Source organism: Panthera uncia, chromosome C2 (assembly GCF_023721935.1).
Source record: "Panthera uncia isolate 11264 chromosome C2, Puncia_PCG_1.0, whole genome shotgun sequence".
NCBI lineage: Eukaryota > Metazoa > Chordata > Mammalia > Carnivora > Felidae > Panthera > Panthera uncia.
Genome location: NC_064810.1, coordinates 93,659,859 through 93,675,465, shown reverse-complemented (window position 1 = coordinate 93,675,465; position 15,607 = coordinate 93,659,859). Strand labels below are relative to the sequence as shown.

General features: G+C 40.7%; 1 protein-coding gene across 5 annotated transcripts in view; it reads left to right on the top strand.

Moving 5' to 3' along the window:
- The window catches only part of GPR160 (G protein-coupled receptor 160), a 59,737-nt gene that overhangs the window by 37,852 nt on the left and 6,278 nt on the right, over positions 1 to 15,607 (top strand). For 3 of the 5 annotated variants that reach the window (XR_007457527.1, XM_049629630.1, XM_049629628.1), the window contains one exon: positions 13,226 to 13,331. The gene's annotated coding sequence lies outside the window, so the exon portion shown is untranslated. Of the gene's footprint in view, positions 1 to 13,063; positions 13,332 to 14,047; positions 14,208 to 15,607 lie in introns of those variants that run through there. The other 2 variants (XM_049629629.1, XM_049629631.1) reach the window with 2 other exon arrangements.

Sequence of the window (15,607 nt, the reverse complement as noted above, 5' to 3'; positions counted from 1 at the left end):
GTCTTGTAAGCACATAGATGAGTCTTGTTTTCTTATCCATTCTGATACCCTATGTCTTTTGTTTGGAGCATTTAGTCTATTGACATTTAGAGTGAGTACTGAAAGATATGCACTTAGTGCCATTGTGTTTCCTGTTATTGTTTCTGGTGATGTCTCTGATTCTTTCTAGTCTTTGTTGCTTTTGGTCTTGTTTTGTTTTGTCTTTTCTCCACTCAAAGGGTCCACCTTAAAATTTCTTGCAGGGCTGGTATAGTGATCACAAACTCCTTTAGTTTTTGTTTGGGAAACTCTTTATCTCTCCTACTTTGAATGACAGCCTTGCTGGATAAAGAATTCTTGGCTGCATATTTTTCTGATTCAGCACATTGAATATATCCTGCCACTCCTTTCTGTCCTGCCAACTATCCATGGATAGGTCTGCTGCAAACCTGATCTGTCTTCCCTTACAGTTTAAGGACTTTTTTCCCTTGCTCCTTTCATAATTCTTTTCTTGTCTGTGTATTTTGTGAATTTGACTTATGACGTGCCTTGGTGATAGTCGGTTTTTATTGACAGTAATGGAAGTTCTCTGTGCTTCTTGGCTTTTGATATCTGTGTCCTTACCCAGATTAGGAAAGTTTTCCACTGTAATTTACTCACATAAACTTTCTCTCCCTTGTTCTCTCTCTTTATCTTTTGGGACTCCTATAATTCAGATGTTATTCCTTAATAAGTCACTGAATTCTCTAAATCTTATATCGTGATCTTTTGCCTTTGTTTCCCTCTTTTTCTCTGCTTCATTATCTAAATTGATGATTCGCTGCTCTACTTAGTCCATCCTTGCCGTCGTGGCATTCATCGAGATTGCATCTCAGTGACAACATTTTTAATTTCGTCCTGACTAGATTTTATTTCTTTTATCTCCTCAGAAAGGAATTCTATGCTTTTTTCAACCCCAGATAGTATTCTTGATATCATGATTCTCCACATTCTAGTTCAGACATCTTGCTTATATCTGTGTTGATTAAGCCCCTGGCTGTCATTTCTTCCTGTTCTTTCTTTTGGGGTGAATTCCTTCATTTTGTCATTTTGGAGGAAGGAAAAAAGTTAATAAAATAAAAAAAATTAAAATTAAAAACAAAAATAAAGGAAGCTAGATCCTCGGTGTGTTTTGGTCTGCTTGTCAAAAGAATCTTTTTTAATGTTTGTTTATTTTTGAGAGAGAGGGAGAGACAGAGAATGAGCAGGGGAGGGACAGAGAGAGGGAGACACAATCCAAAGCAGGCTCCAGGCTGTGAGCTGTCAGCACAGAGCCTTATGCAGGGCTTGAACTCATGAACCTCGAGATCATGACCTGAGCTGAAATCTGACACCCAACCAACTGAGCCACCCAGGTGCCCCTTCTTGTTGAAAGAATCTTAATAGAACAGAGAAAAAAGGGAAAGAAAAAAAAAAAGAAAAATTTAAAAATTAAATTATAAAATAGAATAAAGGAAAATGAAATAGAACAAGAAATTTTAAAAATAATAAAAAAGGAAGTAAAAAAATAATAAAAAGATAAATATTCCTTTCTGTATCCAAGAATGAGGAAAGGAAAAAAAAAATTTAAGCAAAAAACAGAAGCTAAGAAAATGAGTAAATGAACCAGCAAACAAAATGAAACCCTAATGAAATTACATCCAGTTTCCCCTAGAACTGAAACTATGCCTTCTCTAGTCCTATAGTTTGTACCCTAAGCAGGTGGAGTGACTTGTGCTGTTCTTCTAGGGGATGCGCTTGGAAGGCACAATTGGACAGGGCTTGGTGTAATGGCTCCATTCTCCACTAGGTGGTGCTGCTTAGCTTACTGGGGTTGATCAGTGTGGTGTGCATGTGTTCATGCACGTGCCTGGGAGAGGTGGAAATGGCTTCCCCCAGCTCCCTAGTCTCTGGCCTACCCGTGATCAAGCACCCCTCTTTTGTCTCAGGCCTCCATCCCTGACTCTACCCTGTCCATTTCCAAGCCATCCGCCCGCCAGGTGGCACCTCCCTCCAGAGTTTTAGCTCACTTGGGATTGTATTTCAACACCCCACACTTCAGAGACCCCTGTGGCTTGGACCCACGCCGACTTTCTGGGAGAGGGTCTCGCTGAGCAATGGCTGGATGCCAGCTTTGCCCAGAAAACGTTTGTGTGATCGCATAGCAGCAAAGTTTCAGGGATTACAGCAATCCAAAATCACAGCTAGCTCCAGGTTTTATCACACTCTGGCATCTTTGTCCCAATACCAGCAAACGTGGCTGCTCTCCGGAGTCTGCTGGGATCTTTGCCTGTGGGGAGGCTTTATGACCTCCACCAAATGCACTCCAAGTAGGGGAACCACTTCTCCCTGTGTGGTACATGTACCCCTCAGACCTTGCTGCCTGCTCCTGGAGATTCACCGTACCTCCTCACCAGAGCGCTACCAGGCACTGAGCTCCAAAACTTCAGACTCTGCCCTCCACTGTTTATAGAGTTCTGGTGGAATTGAAACCCTCTCCTTTCTCCCCATCAGTGGTTTTGGGGAACAGATTTCTTGTTCAGTCCCCTGTGAGTGTTTTCACCCTTTCTATAGCTGCTTTTGAGGGAGTGCTTTTCTTTTTTCTTTTTTAACTTTTTAATTTATTTTTGAGAGAGACAGATACAGAGTACAACTAGGGGAGGGGTGGGGAGAGAGACACAGAATCTGAAGCAGATTCCAGGCTCTGAGTTGTCAGCACAGAGACAGATGTGGGGTTCAAACTCACAAACCGCGGGCTCTTGACGTGAGACGCAGTCAACCGCTCAACTGACTGAGCCCCCCAGGCGCCCCTTGGGGGAGTGCTTTTCTTGCACAGTCCCGATGCACCGCACTCCCTCCTTTTCCCTTTCACTGTCTTCTCCACAAAAACGGCTCCCTACCCTCAGAGGCTTTTCTCTCCCCCGGTTGACCTCTCTGCATCCTGTACCTGTCATGTTCTGTAGCTCAGGTTATGCAGATTGTTGTGTTAATCCTCAGATAAATTTCTTTTTTGTTTTTTAATTTTAATTTTTTTTTAAATTTTTTTTAACGTTTATTTTATTTTTGAGACAGAGAGAGACAGAGCATGAACAGGGGAGGAGCAGAGAGAGAGGGAGACACAGAATCTGAAACAGGCTCCAGGCTCTGAGCTGTCAGCACAGAGCCTGACACGGGGCTCGAACTCACGGACCGTGAGATCATGACCTGAGCCGAAGTCAGACGATTAACCGACCAAGCCACCCAGGCGCCCCTCCTCAGATAAATTTCGTAGGTGTTCAAAATAGTTTGGTGCTGATCTGGCTGTGTTTCAGGGATGAGAAAAGCTGAGGATATCCATGCTGCTCTGCCATCTTAACTCCTCTCTGCCTTGATCATATTTTTATTTTCCAAAAGCACTTTTTTGTTTTCTTGTTGTTTTAAAAGCCTGTCTTTTTGTTTTAATGGACGCAGTATTTTCTCCCTGAAAACAATGAGTTTCTAAATAAAGTTTTCTTCTAACATTGATTGTGTCTGTTTCCTCCAAGTTGTCTTTTTTTCTCCTTGTGGGTTGACATCTCATTAATAGAGATTTTCTGTGAATTATCTAGGATGTTTCCCTAGGGAAGATTCAAGGTCAGTATCGTTAGATATTTTTTGTGATAGTAGTATTCCTAAAATCCAAATGGGGAATAGAAGGCTAGAGAGGTCTAAACTTTTTTTTTGTTTTTAATTTTTTTAAATGTTTTTACTTATTTTTGAGACAGAGAGACACAGAGCATGAGCGGGGAAGGGGCAGAGAGAGAGGGAGACACAGAATCTAAAGCAGGGTCCAGGCTCTGAGCTGTCAGCACAGAGCCCGACGCGGGGCTCGAACTCACAGACCGTGAGATCGTGACCTGAGCTGAAGTCGGACGCTTAACCAACTGAGCCACCCAGGTGCCCCTGCTTTTTTTTTTTAATGTTTGTTTATTTAAAACAATTTTTTTAATGTTTTACTATTTATTTTTGAGAGAGCATGAAAAGGGAGGGACAGAGACACACACACACACACACACACACACAATCTGAAGCAGCTCCAGGCTCCAAGCTGTCAGCACAGAGCCCAATGCGGGGCTCGAACTCACGAACCACGAGATCATGACCTGAGCTGAAGTCAGACACTCAACTGACTGAGCCACCCAGGTGCCCCATATGTTTGTTGATTTTTGAGAGACAGAGCCAGACCACGAGTGGGGAAGGAGCAGAGAGAGAGGGAGACACAGAATCTGAAGCAGTCTCCAAGCTCTGAGCTGTCAGCACAGAGCCTGATGTGGGGCTTGAACTCAAGAACAGTGAGATCATGACCTGAGCCGAAGTCTGCGCTTAACCAACTGAGCCACCCAGGCACCCCGAGGTCTCAAACTTTTAATGTGTGTATTTTTCCTTGATCTCTTGTGTTTTTAACATGGTATCCCTCCATTCTCAACTCCTTCCAGACTCCAGAGACCATGGAGACAGTCATCTGTTGCACTGAGTCCGTGAAGGGATCTGGGATCCAATTGTTTCTTTCATTTGTAAATAGTCCTCTAGTTTTTAACCCCATCTTTACATCCCTTTCCAAAGTTACCTGAGCCAACAGTTCTTGAGTCTTTTGAGGGGCCCTGAGGTTTCCACTGTGCCTGCACCACTGCTAGCTGTCCTCAGTCTGTTATCAGTATATGTGGTTCATTTGAGGATTTTATTAAAAATGCAGCTTAGGGCGCCTGGGTGGTTCAGTCGGTTGAGCATCCGACTTCAGCTCAGGTCATGATCTCATGGTTCATGAGTTCGAGCCGGCGTGGGGCTCTGTGCTGGCAGCTCGGAGCCCGGAGCCTGCTTTGGATTTTGTGTCTCCCTCTCTCTGCCCCTGCCCCACTCACACTCTGTCTCTCAAAAATAATGAATAAATGTTAAAAAAAAATAATAAAAATAAAATAAAGATTCAGCTTGATTCAGCAGGTCCAAGTTGGAGCCTGAGATTTTGTATTTATAACAAGGTCCTAGGTGATGCTTATTACACCTCTCCTCCTCAGACCTTACTTTGTATGTCGCAAGATGCTAAGTCATTTACCATTCAGCTGTTCATTTTCCAGTGTCTGGGCTTCCCCCCCCCCCCCACGCCACCCCCATGTCTACTATCAAATACCTTTGTCCTTGGAGGTTTTGGTCTTTTAAAAAAATTCATGAAAGGGGTACTTGGGTGGCTCAGTTAGTTAAGTGTCCAACTTTGGCTGAGGTCATGACCTCATGGTTCATGAGTTTGAGCCCCACATTGGGCTCTGTGCTGATGGCTCAAAGCCTGGAACATGCTTCTGAGTCTGTGTCTCCCTCTCTCTCCTCCCCTCCCCTGCTCATGCTCTGTCTCTCAAAAATGAATGAACATGAAAAAAATATTTTTTTAATTCATGAAACATTTCAAAGATACATACAAGTAAATGATCATTAATTTATGGTCAATCCTGCTCCATCTACACTCCCATCAACCCTCACTCCAGCCAAACGCATAGTGTTATGTTTAGCAAATTACAGAGAACAATATTTCATCTGTAAATATTTTAGGATATATTTTTATTTAAAAATTAAAAGAAAATTTAATGTTTATTTCTGAGAGAGAGAGAGAGAGAGTGCGAGTGGGGGAGGTGCGGGGCAGGGGGGACAGAATCTGAAGCAGGCTTCAGGCTCTGAGCTGTCAGCCCAGACTGAACCACCCAGGTGCCCCAAATGTTCATTGATTTTTGAAAGAGCGAATGCGGGCAGAAAGGACAGAGAGAGCGGAGGGACAGAGGATCTGAATCCCAGAGCCCAATGTGGGGCTCAAACTCATGAACCATTAGGATTATGACCTGAGCCAAAATAGAACGGTTAACTGACTGAGCCATCCAGATGCCCCAGGATATATTTTTATTTTTTTAATTACCATATTAAGTTGTTTAGGGCTGCCATAACGACGTATTAGAAACTGGCTTAGGGGCACCTAGGTGGCTCAGTCGGTTAAGCATCTGACTTTGGCTCAAGTCATGATCTCACAGTTTGTGATTTCAAGCCCCGCGTTGGTCTCTGTGCTGACAGCTCAGAGCCTGGAGCCTGTTTTGGTTTATGTGTCTCCTCCTCTCTCTGCCCCTCCCCTGCTCATGCTCTTGTCCCTCTCTCAATAATAAATGTTAAAAAAAAAAAAAAACTGGCCAAGATCAAGGTCTCAACAGATTTGGTTTCTCCTGGGGCCTGTCTTCTTGGCTTATAGATAGCCACCTTCTTGGCATGTCCTTGCATGGCGTTTGCTCAATGTGCATCCAGTCCAGGTGTCTCTTGTGTGTGTCCAAATCTCTTCTTATAAAGATACCAGTCAGATTGGATTAAAGATGAATAATTTAAGATAGTTTAATAAGTTAAGATAATTTCAAGATTATCTCTTTAAAGGCCTCATATCCAAATACAGTTACATTCTCAGGTACTGAAGTTAGGGGCTTCAACCTAAGAATTTTGAACATGGGAGAACACATTTTAGCCATCACAAAATATTGTTACGATACCAAAAATTAGTAAGTCATTAATACCTTCAAATTCCTCAGCAGTGGTCTAATTTCCAGTTGTCCTATAAGTGTAATTCTTTGTTTCACTGAATTCAGGTAAGTTCTACACATTGATACATCTGAAGTTTCCTTTAATCTTTTGTTATTGATACATTGCATTGAACATACAAGTTGTTTGTCTTATAGAGCTTACCACCGCCTGGATTTTGCTTATTGCATCTCATGGGGTTATTCAACGTGTTCTTTTGTCCTGGTTTTTGTTTTTAATTTTTTTTTTTTTTTGTAAATAAGTAGTTGAATCTGCAGGCTTGGTCAGGTCCTAAGTTTTTAGCAAGTCTGCTTCTTAGGTAGTGGTACATCCTTCCATCTCTCCCTTTGGGTGTTAATAGTTACTGATGATCATTGGCTGCCTCCATTTAATACATCAGGAATTACAGAATGGTGATTTTCAAATTTTATTATTCCATATTCACTCATTAGAGTGCTTCTCTAAAAGTAAACACCCCATCACTATTCTTTCACCAAGTAGTACAGTTAGTATAGAAAAGGTAGAAAAAAAATGCTTGATTCTTTCCTGTTTTTACCAGTTTAAACACATAGTGACTCGGTTTCTGGTGTACTCACATAGGACAAAATGACGTTTGCTTGTTCATTTTATTTTTCTTAATGTTTATTTTTTGTTTTGAGAGAGAGAGAGAGCATGCGAGCAGGGAAAGGACAGGGATAGAGGGAAAGAGAATCCCAAGCAGGCTCCACGCTGTCAGCACAGAGCCTGGCGTGGGGTTTGATCTCATGAACCTTGAGATCACGACGTGACCTGAGCTGAAATCAAGGGTCAAGCGCTTAACCGACTGAGTCACCCCCGGCGCCCCTGCTTATTCATTTTAGAATCAAGTACCAATTAAATTTGTTAGTTTAGTGGTATTATGAGAGTGAGTAGAGGTAATTTCATTTATTCAAAATGCCATCTTTCACTGGAAGTCGTATCATAATTTATGTAGCCCATTTCTTATTGTTGGATATAGGCTTTCACTTGTATATCCACTAATGTAAGATGAACATCCTTAAACATAAATAAAATACTCTCATATTCAGTGTAGAGTTTGAATCTTGGAAAATGTATTCTCTTGTTGAACCAGCACCCCAATCCAAATAAAGGACCATTTCCATCTCCACGGAAAGTTCCCTGGTGCCCCTCTGCCCCAGCCTGGCCCCAGATTTCCACTGATGGTCTGTCTGGCCTTACGGATTTGTTTTGCTGTTCTGGAATTCCGCATGATTGGGAACATGCCGTCCGTACTCTTTCCTGTCGGGTTCTTTCCATTCAGCGTGTTTCTGAGATTTCTCTCTGCAGATACAGTATTTCTGTGTCACTCAGTACTGCATTCCTTTTTATTGCTGAGACGTGCGCTGTATGGATATGCTACAATTTGTTTACCATTCTCCTGTTGATGTTCATATGGAACATTTCCAGTGTGGACCCTTGGTGAACAAAGCTGCTGCACACATTTGTGGCCACGTTTTGTGGACATAGGTCTTTGTTTCTCTTGGGTGGATAGCTAGGAGTCGGATTGGATGAAATGGTGATTGAATGCTTAACATTGTAAGAAAGCTCCAAATGGATTGAGCAGTGTTTGAGAGGTTCCTTGCCAACACCTATACTCAGTCTTTTAAACTTTGCCATTCTAGTGGGTGTGCAGTGGTGTCTCCTTGTGGTTTTCACTTCCATTGGTATCTAATGTGTCCGTTCAGATCTTTTGCCCATTTCTCTAAAGGGCTAATTGTCTGACTGAGTTGTAGGAGTCCTTTTACATTCTGGATTCAAGTCGTCAGTCACATATTTATTATGAATATTTCAATTTCACTTCCACAGTCTTTTGTTTCCAAGTTTTTATTTAAATTCCAGCTAGTTAACATTACAGTGTAATATTAGTTTCAGGTGTTTAAGCGATTCAACACTTACATACCTCACCCAGTTCTCATCACAAGTGTACTCCTTAATCCCTACCACCTATTTAACCTATCTCCCTACCCACAGTTAGTCTTATGATCCATTTTGAGTTTATTTTCATGTATGGTGTGGTGTAAGGGTTAAGTTTTCCCATATGGATATCCACTTTCCAGCACCAATTTTAGAAGAGGCTGTCCTTTCCCCCCATTAAATTACCTGGCACTTTTTTTTGAAAATCAGTTGACCATAAATGTGTGGTCTGTTCCTGGAGCCTCTTCTGTTTCATTGATTGATTGATTGAACTATCCTTATGCTGATACTATTCCTCTTCCCTCTTTATGTACCTTTATAACAAGTCTTAAAATCAGGTAGTAAAGTCCCCCAACTTTGTTGTTCTTAAGGATTATTTTGGCTCTGCTCAGTCCTTTACATTTCCCTACAAATTGTAGAATCAGTTTGCCAGGGGTGCCTGGGTGGCTCAGTTGGTTAAGCATCTGACCTTGGCTCAGGTTTCTGGGTTGGTTAAGCATCTGACTTCATGATCTCACGGTTTGAGTTCAAGCCCCGTCGGGCTGTGTGCGGACAGCTTGGAGCCTGGAGGGTGCTTTGGACTCTAAGTCTCCTTCTCTGTCTCTGCCCTTCCCCTACTCACGTTCTGTCTCACTCTCAAAAACAAACATTAAAAAAAATTCTTTTTAATAAAATCACATATTCTTTAAAAAAAAACAAAAAAGAATCACCTTGCCAGTTTCAACAGCAAAAAAATAACTGATGATCATTGGCTGCCTCCATTTAATACGTCAGGAATTACAGAATGGTGATTTTCAAATTTTATTATTCCGTATTCACTCATTAGAGTGCTTCTATAAAAGTAAACACCCCGTCACTATTGGTAACGTGTGGTAAACGTCTTCACTGATTTAGATCTTTGTTTCTGTATTGTTTAAAATTTTCAGGATACTGTACCAGCATGTGCTTTGTCAAATGTATCCTAAGTGTTTTATATTTGTAATGCTATTAGTGTTTTTATTTCATTTTCAATGGTTTATCACTAATATATAGAAATAGGATTTTTTTAAGTTTACTTCTTTGAGAGAGACAGAGTGAGTGGGGTGGGGGCAGAGACAGAGGGAGACAGAGAATCCCAAGCAGGTTCTGCACTATCAGTATGGAGCAGGGCTCGAATTCACGAAACTGTGAGATCATGACCCAAGCTGAAAACCAAGAGTCTGATGCTTAACCAACTGAGCCACCCAAGTGCCCTTGATTTTCTAATGCTAAACCAGGCTTTCACTGGCTGTGATATTAGGGTATATTAAAGTTTGGTATTTCTTCCCTAAATGTTTGGTAGAATTCATCAGTGTAGACATCTGAGCCTAGTAGGTTTTCTTTCTGGAAAGGTTTTTTTTTTTTAAACTTTTTTTTTTTTAACGTTTATTTATTTTTGAGACAGGGAGAGACAGAGCATGAATGGGGGAGGGTCAGAGAGAGGGAGACACAGAATCTGAAACAGGCTCCAGGCTCTGAGCTGTCAGCACAGAGCCCGACGCGGGGCTCGAACTCACGGACCACAAGATCATGACCTGAGCCGAAGTCGGCCGCTTAACTGACTGAGCCACCCAGGTGCCCCTCTGGAAAGGTTTTTAAGTGCAAAATCAGTTTCTTTAATAGAGATTGTTAGGGATCTTTTTGAATGAGATTTGGTAATGTCCTTCCAGAAATTTGTTTCATGACAGTTGCCTCATTTATTAAAATTATTTGTAACGGTCCCTTATTATCCTTTTTTAAAAAATTTTTTTTTAAAGTTTATTTATTTTTGAGACAGAGAGAGACAGAGCATGAACAGGGGAGGGGCAGAGAGAGTGGGAGATACAGAATCTGAAATGGGCTCCAGGCTCTGAGCTGTCAGCACAGAGCCCGACGCGGGGCTGGAACTCACGGACCGTGAGATCATGACCTGAGCCGAAGTTGGACGCTTAACTGAGCCACCCAGGCGCCCCCCCCTTATTATCCTTTTAATGTTTGTAGGATCTGTAGTGAGGTTATCTCTTTCTCAAGTTTGGTAGGTTCTTGCTCAGTTTGGCTGAAGTTTTATCAATTTTATTGTTGTTGTTTTTCCAAAGAGCCAGCTTTTGGTTCATCGGTTGTTCTGTTTATTATAAACACCATTATTTTCTGCTCTCTATAGCCTTCCATTGCTTACTTTGGGTTTAATTCACCTTTTTTTTTTTTAAGTTTATTTATTTATTCTGAGAGGGAGAGAGGGCAAGAATCCCAAGCAGGTGCCATATGATCAGTGCAGAGCCAATGCAGGGCTCGAACTCATGAGCCACAAGATCACGACCTGAGCAGAAATCAGAAGACGCTTAGCAGACTAAGCCACCCAGGCACCCCACACCCTTTTTTTAAGGTAGAAACTTAGGTCACTGAGACCCTCTTTTCCAAATATAAGAAATATGTATAGACAAACATAAGAAAATTGGGAAAAAACAGTGCAAAAGCAATTAATGTATTGGAAATTAAAACTGAATTTTTACTTACCAATTTTCTGCCATTTGCAATGTTGCTTTTCACAGTTGTTTTCTACTATAGTTTTTTTTTTTAATTCTGATAATACAAATAATACATGCTGTTAAATTTCAAATTATGTGGAATTGCGTTTATTAGGATAAGGCAAAACAAATAATCACAAAATCCTTGCAGCTTAACACAACAGACTTTTATTTCTTGCCCGCACCATACATTCACTGTGAATCATCAGGGGCTTTGCTCCACACAGTCACTCAAGGACCCACGTCGACAGAGGCTTCGCCATCTTGAGCTATTACCATCTGGAACACACGGCCTTTATATTCCCTATGGCAGAAGAGAACACTGAAGGGGGTTCTCTGCAATTAAATGCTTTGGCCTCATAGCCCTTTAGCCAGAAATAGCCACTTCACAGGCTAATCGTAACAAAGAAGTGAAATCTTTCTGTGGGCCTAGAAGCCGAGGAGTAGGTAGGAGTGAATACTGTAATTCTATACTCCAGGAAAAAATAGAGATTACTTCTCATTCTGTGAGATAATCCCTACCTATTTCCTGTATTCCTGCCTGGCCTTTCTGACCTTCTTCATGGCCAATCTTATGTTTGGGGTTGGTGGGAATTACTCCTGTGATCTGATTCATATTTGATTCATATGTGATTCATATTTTGTTCTACCTTTGCAGCTCTAACATTTTATAAGTATGTGAATGAGACCTGTGAAAGGGCAAATCAAGAATCCTTTGCTACATGAAAATTTCACATTTTTAAAACCTTGCTTTAGAGTATCTCTGAAATGTACACAAGTAACTGGTAACCATGGTATTATCTAGGGAGGGAACTGTACTGGACAGTGATCAGTTGGGGGTGAGGGTGGGCAGGATGAATAATTTTTACAGCAGACACTTCTGTTGAGTTTTATACCGTGTAAATTATATTACCTATTTTTAAAAAAACAAGTAAAAACTTTTATTTTCTGCATTTTCTTTCTATATTGAATTATACCACGTAAATGAATAAAAACATCGGTTTCTTCAAAAGTTGTCAGAGTTAAATGACATTTTGTTTTTTTCACTGAATTTTGACATATCAAGGACCGTATCTTGAAAAGTTTATTTACTTTTCAGAAGAATAAAATTACATTATCCAAGTAGATCAGTTAGTTACGGTCCTTTGGGTACCAGTAATCAACACAGTCACTTTTACTTGGATGTCACCTTTTCAGAAAGCTTTTTCATGTACATAAATTGGGTCCCTTTTTACATTTCCAGTTGTGAGTTGAACCATAATGTAGCTTACTGTCCGCTCCCACTTTTATCAGTCATCCAGCCAGAAAATGTGCTTATTAACACCTGAGCCTCTTTCCCCATGGGGAAAAATCTATACCTTCTGTGATTATTGTAAGGGGAAGGCGGAAGGTATATAAACCCCTGGACAAGGCTCAATACATTCGTTATTTAGCCAGAGGCTTGCCTCCGTTCATTGGTTTCAGCAAATCTAACTACAGTGCCAGTTCCATTTTCTGTATGAGAGTAGACCGGGATGTTAATCCTGCTCCCCTTCGCATACTGCTGTTTAATGCAAATCATTCTGTCAAGCTTTTCTGAGATTGCATGGTGCAACTATTTGATTATAATATCACGTATACACCTTTTTTATTTTACTCTCAAACTCTCATGAATGTACACAGGACTTTGTAAAAGCTACATGATGTACGATATTGCAACTGATTAAATGTAGATAATTGAGCAGCCTGCTATTGAGCTAGACTAACCAGAGCAATCTGTGAAATGTGAAAAAAAAATGCCACTCTGCTCACTAAATCTTTTTGTTTGGTAAAATACAGTAATCTTTCATTACAAAAAAAAATGTTCCTTATGTTAATATGCAACAAGTGTCAAAAAGTCCTGAAACCAAACAGTTGGAGAACTTCTGGTTTGGACTCTGAAGCCCGGGAGCGAACACTGCGGTGCAAACAAGGTTTTATCAAATAGGTGCCATGTTACGTGTACACATATCTCAGGGTCTTTGGGAGACTTCAACCTAAATGTATCCCCTTTCTTCCTTTTCCTGGAAAAAAAAGAATATAAGCAGTTAATTACTGCCTCTAATGCCACAGAAAGTTATAGTTTTTCTAAGCAGAGAACTAGAGCCAGTAGATGACATTGAACTCCCATTAAGACGGCTATTAATGATGGTTATTTTTGTTTTCTATCTTTCACACAGAGCTTGTTCACACTGGTATGCCAGGTACCAAGAGTAAGATCACCGAAGGCAGTGAAATTGAAATTGGAAGACTGTCAGCCAAGAAAGACTTACTAGAGGAAGGAGAGTGAGTATGTCAAGTGTTGTGTAGTGTTAAGAATTAACTGGGTTTTAAATAGGAACCCAGAGACCGGATCAGTGAAAAGAAATCATGGTTTGTTTCCCTCCGGCCCTGCTAATTCTTCCAAACTAGCCAGGTTGCAATGCAAACCCAAAGATGCCTTAAAAAGGACTTCCACATTAACTATTTACATTGTATATGAAGCATATGAATTAATTCATAAATAGTTTAAAAAGTCATTCAGGAAAAGAGCCGTATCTTACAAATCTCTGGATCCCTGCAGTTCATGTGGACATTTTTTCAAGGGAAAATTCAGGACAGGTAGCCTATCAGAAGATTTTTGTCTTGCTTGGGAGGTTTAAAGAACAAAATACTGCAATTTTGAATACCTTTTTAGTGGTTTATGGGGGAAGTGGGACACAAAATTGGTATGAGAAAGTTTTGATTCGTTTCCACAATCGCTATGTTCAGGGACCATCATAAAATGACTAAAACCCGGTGTTCCGATAGACTTCTTTCAGCTGCTTTTTATTGCCTCAAGTTGCGTATCTAACCAGGGCCTTTTCCCCCCTCCTCTCTAGTTTCTTTCAGCTTCACGATTCTCTTACACACCCAACTTGTCTTCGTTCTTCCAGTCCTCTTGTGAAGAGGTTCATGGCTAGTACCTTGGTGGCTACAACTGATCTTTATCCTCATCATCCCTTCTTACTTTCTTCCTCCAGAGACTAGCCTGCTTCTCTGTCCTTCCAGTTGGCCCCTCTCTGAGAGCCAGTGATGAAATGGACCTCAGGAAACATCCCTCGGATGTTGACCACTTAAACATGGATTCTTTAATCTGTTTAATTTTGGATGAGTTATAAAGGTTAAAACTACTTTATACAGGTAATTCTTTTACCCTAAAGATATTTTTTTAGACGGGTCTAAATATGAACCTACTCTTTTTACCTTTTTCACACCCATTTTAAACCAACACCGCCCATGTTTTTCTCATGTTTATTTAACTTTGACAGAGAGCACACACGGGTGAGCAGGGGAGGGGCAGAAGGAGAGGGAGAGGGAATCTTAAGCAGGTTCCATGCTTAGCACAGAGCCCAACTCAGAGCTCAGTCTAATGAACCATGAGATTATAACCTGAGCCAAAATCAAGACTTGGATGCTTAACCAACTGAGCCAGCCAGGCACCCCAACACTGGCTATTTTAAAACAGCCTTATTTTCTCTTGTCACAAGAACGACTTCATATATTCTTATCGTTCCACCCGGGTTTCCTTATCCAAGCAACACCACTTTTAAGGCCAGTGGCATTTGTCAAGGTGGTAGTTATGATTCTCTGCCTTTGTACATCAAATCTGAATGGAACTTTTTTGGCAGAGGGTCAAGTTAAAACTGTATAGATTTAAACTATATATATTTGAGTATAGAAAACAATTGAGCATACAAAAGAATTTGTTTCATTGGTTCTTTTCTACCTATGTTTATAAAAATAGGTATAACTGATTTTTTATAATTGTCTTTATATATATATACGTGTGTGTGTGTGGGGGGGGGTAAATACCTAATTTGTGTATCTTAGTAAGTCATCTTATAACATGGTAGATTTATAGCCATGACACTAGGTTCAAGAAAAAGTAATTTATGACTCTTGTTAAAGAATGTTAAGGCAGACTCTACTCAGGACCTTTGTACTAGGTGCAGGGACCACTACAATGGGATTTTGCAGTGGGGTAGCGATTAGGCTCAACTCTGAATGCAACAAGGAATAGTAGAAATTTATAGCCAGGGAGCAAGGTGGAGGTTAGTAGAGGAGTATTATTGAGGAAACATCAGGGATAAGGAGGGATTCTTGCTAAGGCAGGCCAGAGTGATAGATCATCACTGGGGGATGGTGCGGGATGAGGAACTTCATCAGATATTGAAGGTCAGATTCTGGCTAACCAGACTCAGCAGGATTCTTGCTAAAGTTGGGACAATGAAAAGACAAACACGGAAGCTGAAGAAATCACTGGAACTCTCTACTCAAACGTGGAAAGACTCAAGTTAGGGTTCAATCTGTCCAAAGAACTGATCGCCTTCTCTCACACAGATTTTTTTCTTTACCCTCAGATAATATCCTCAACTACTCCCTTGAAATTATTTAATCATCATTTAACTGGTTTTAGGCACATTGAGTTTTTTGTTTTTTACTTTTCAGGCTTGGTGTTCCCTTACTATTTTCCTTGAAGTTTGAGAAATTCAGAGAAACCTATAACACTATAAATACTCGATGTGTACTCTTTTAGTCAC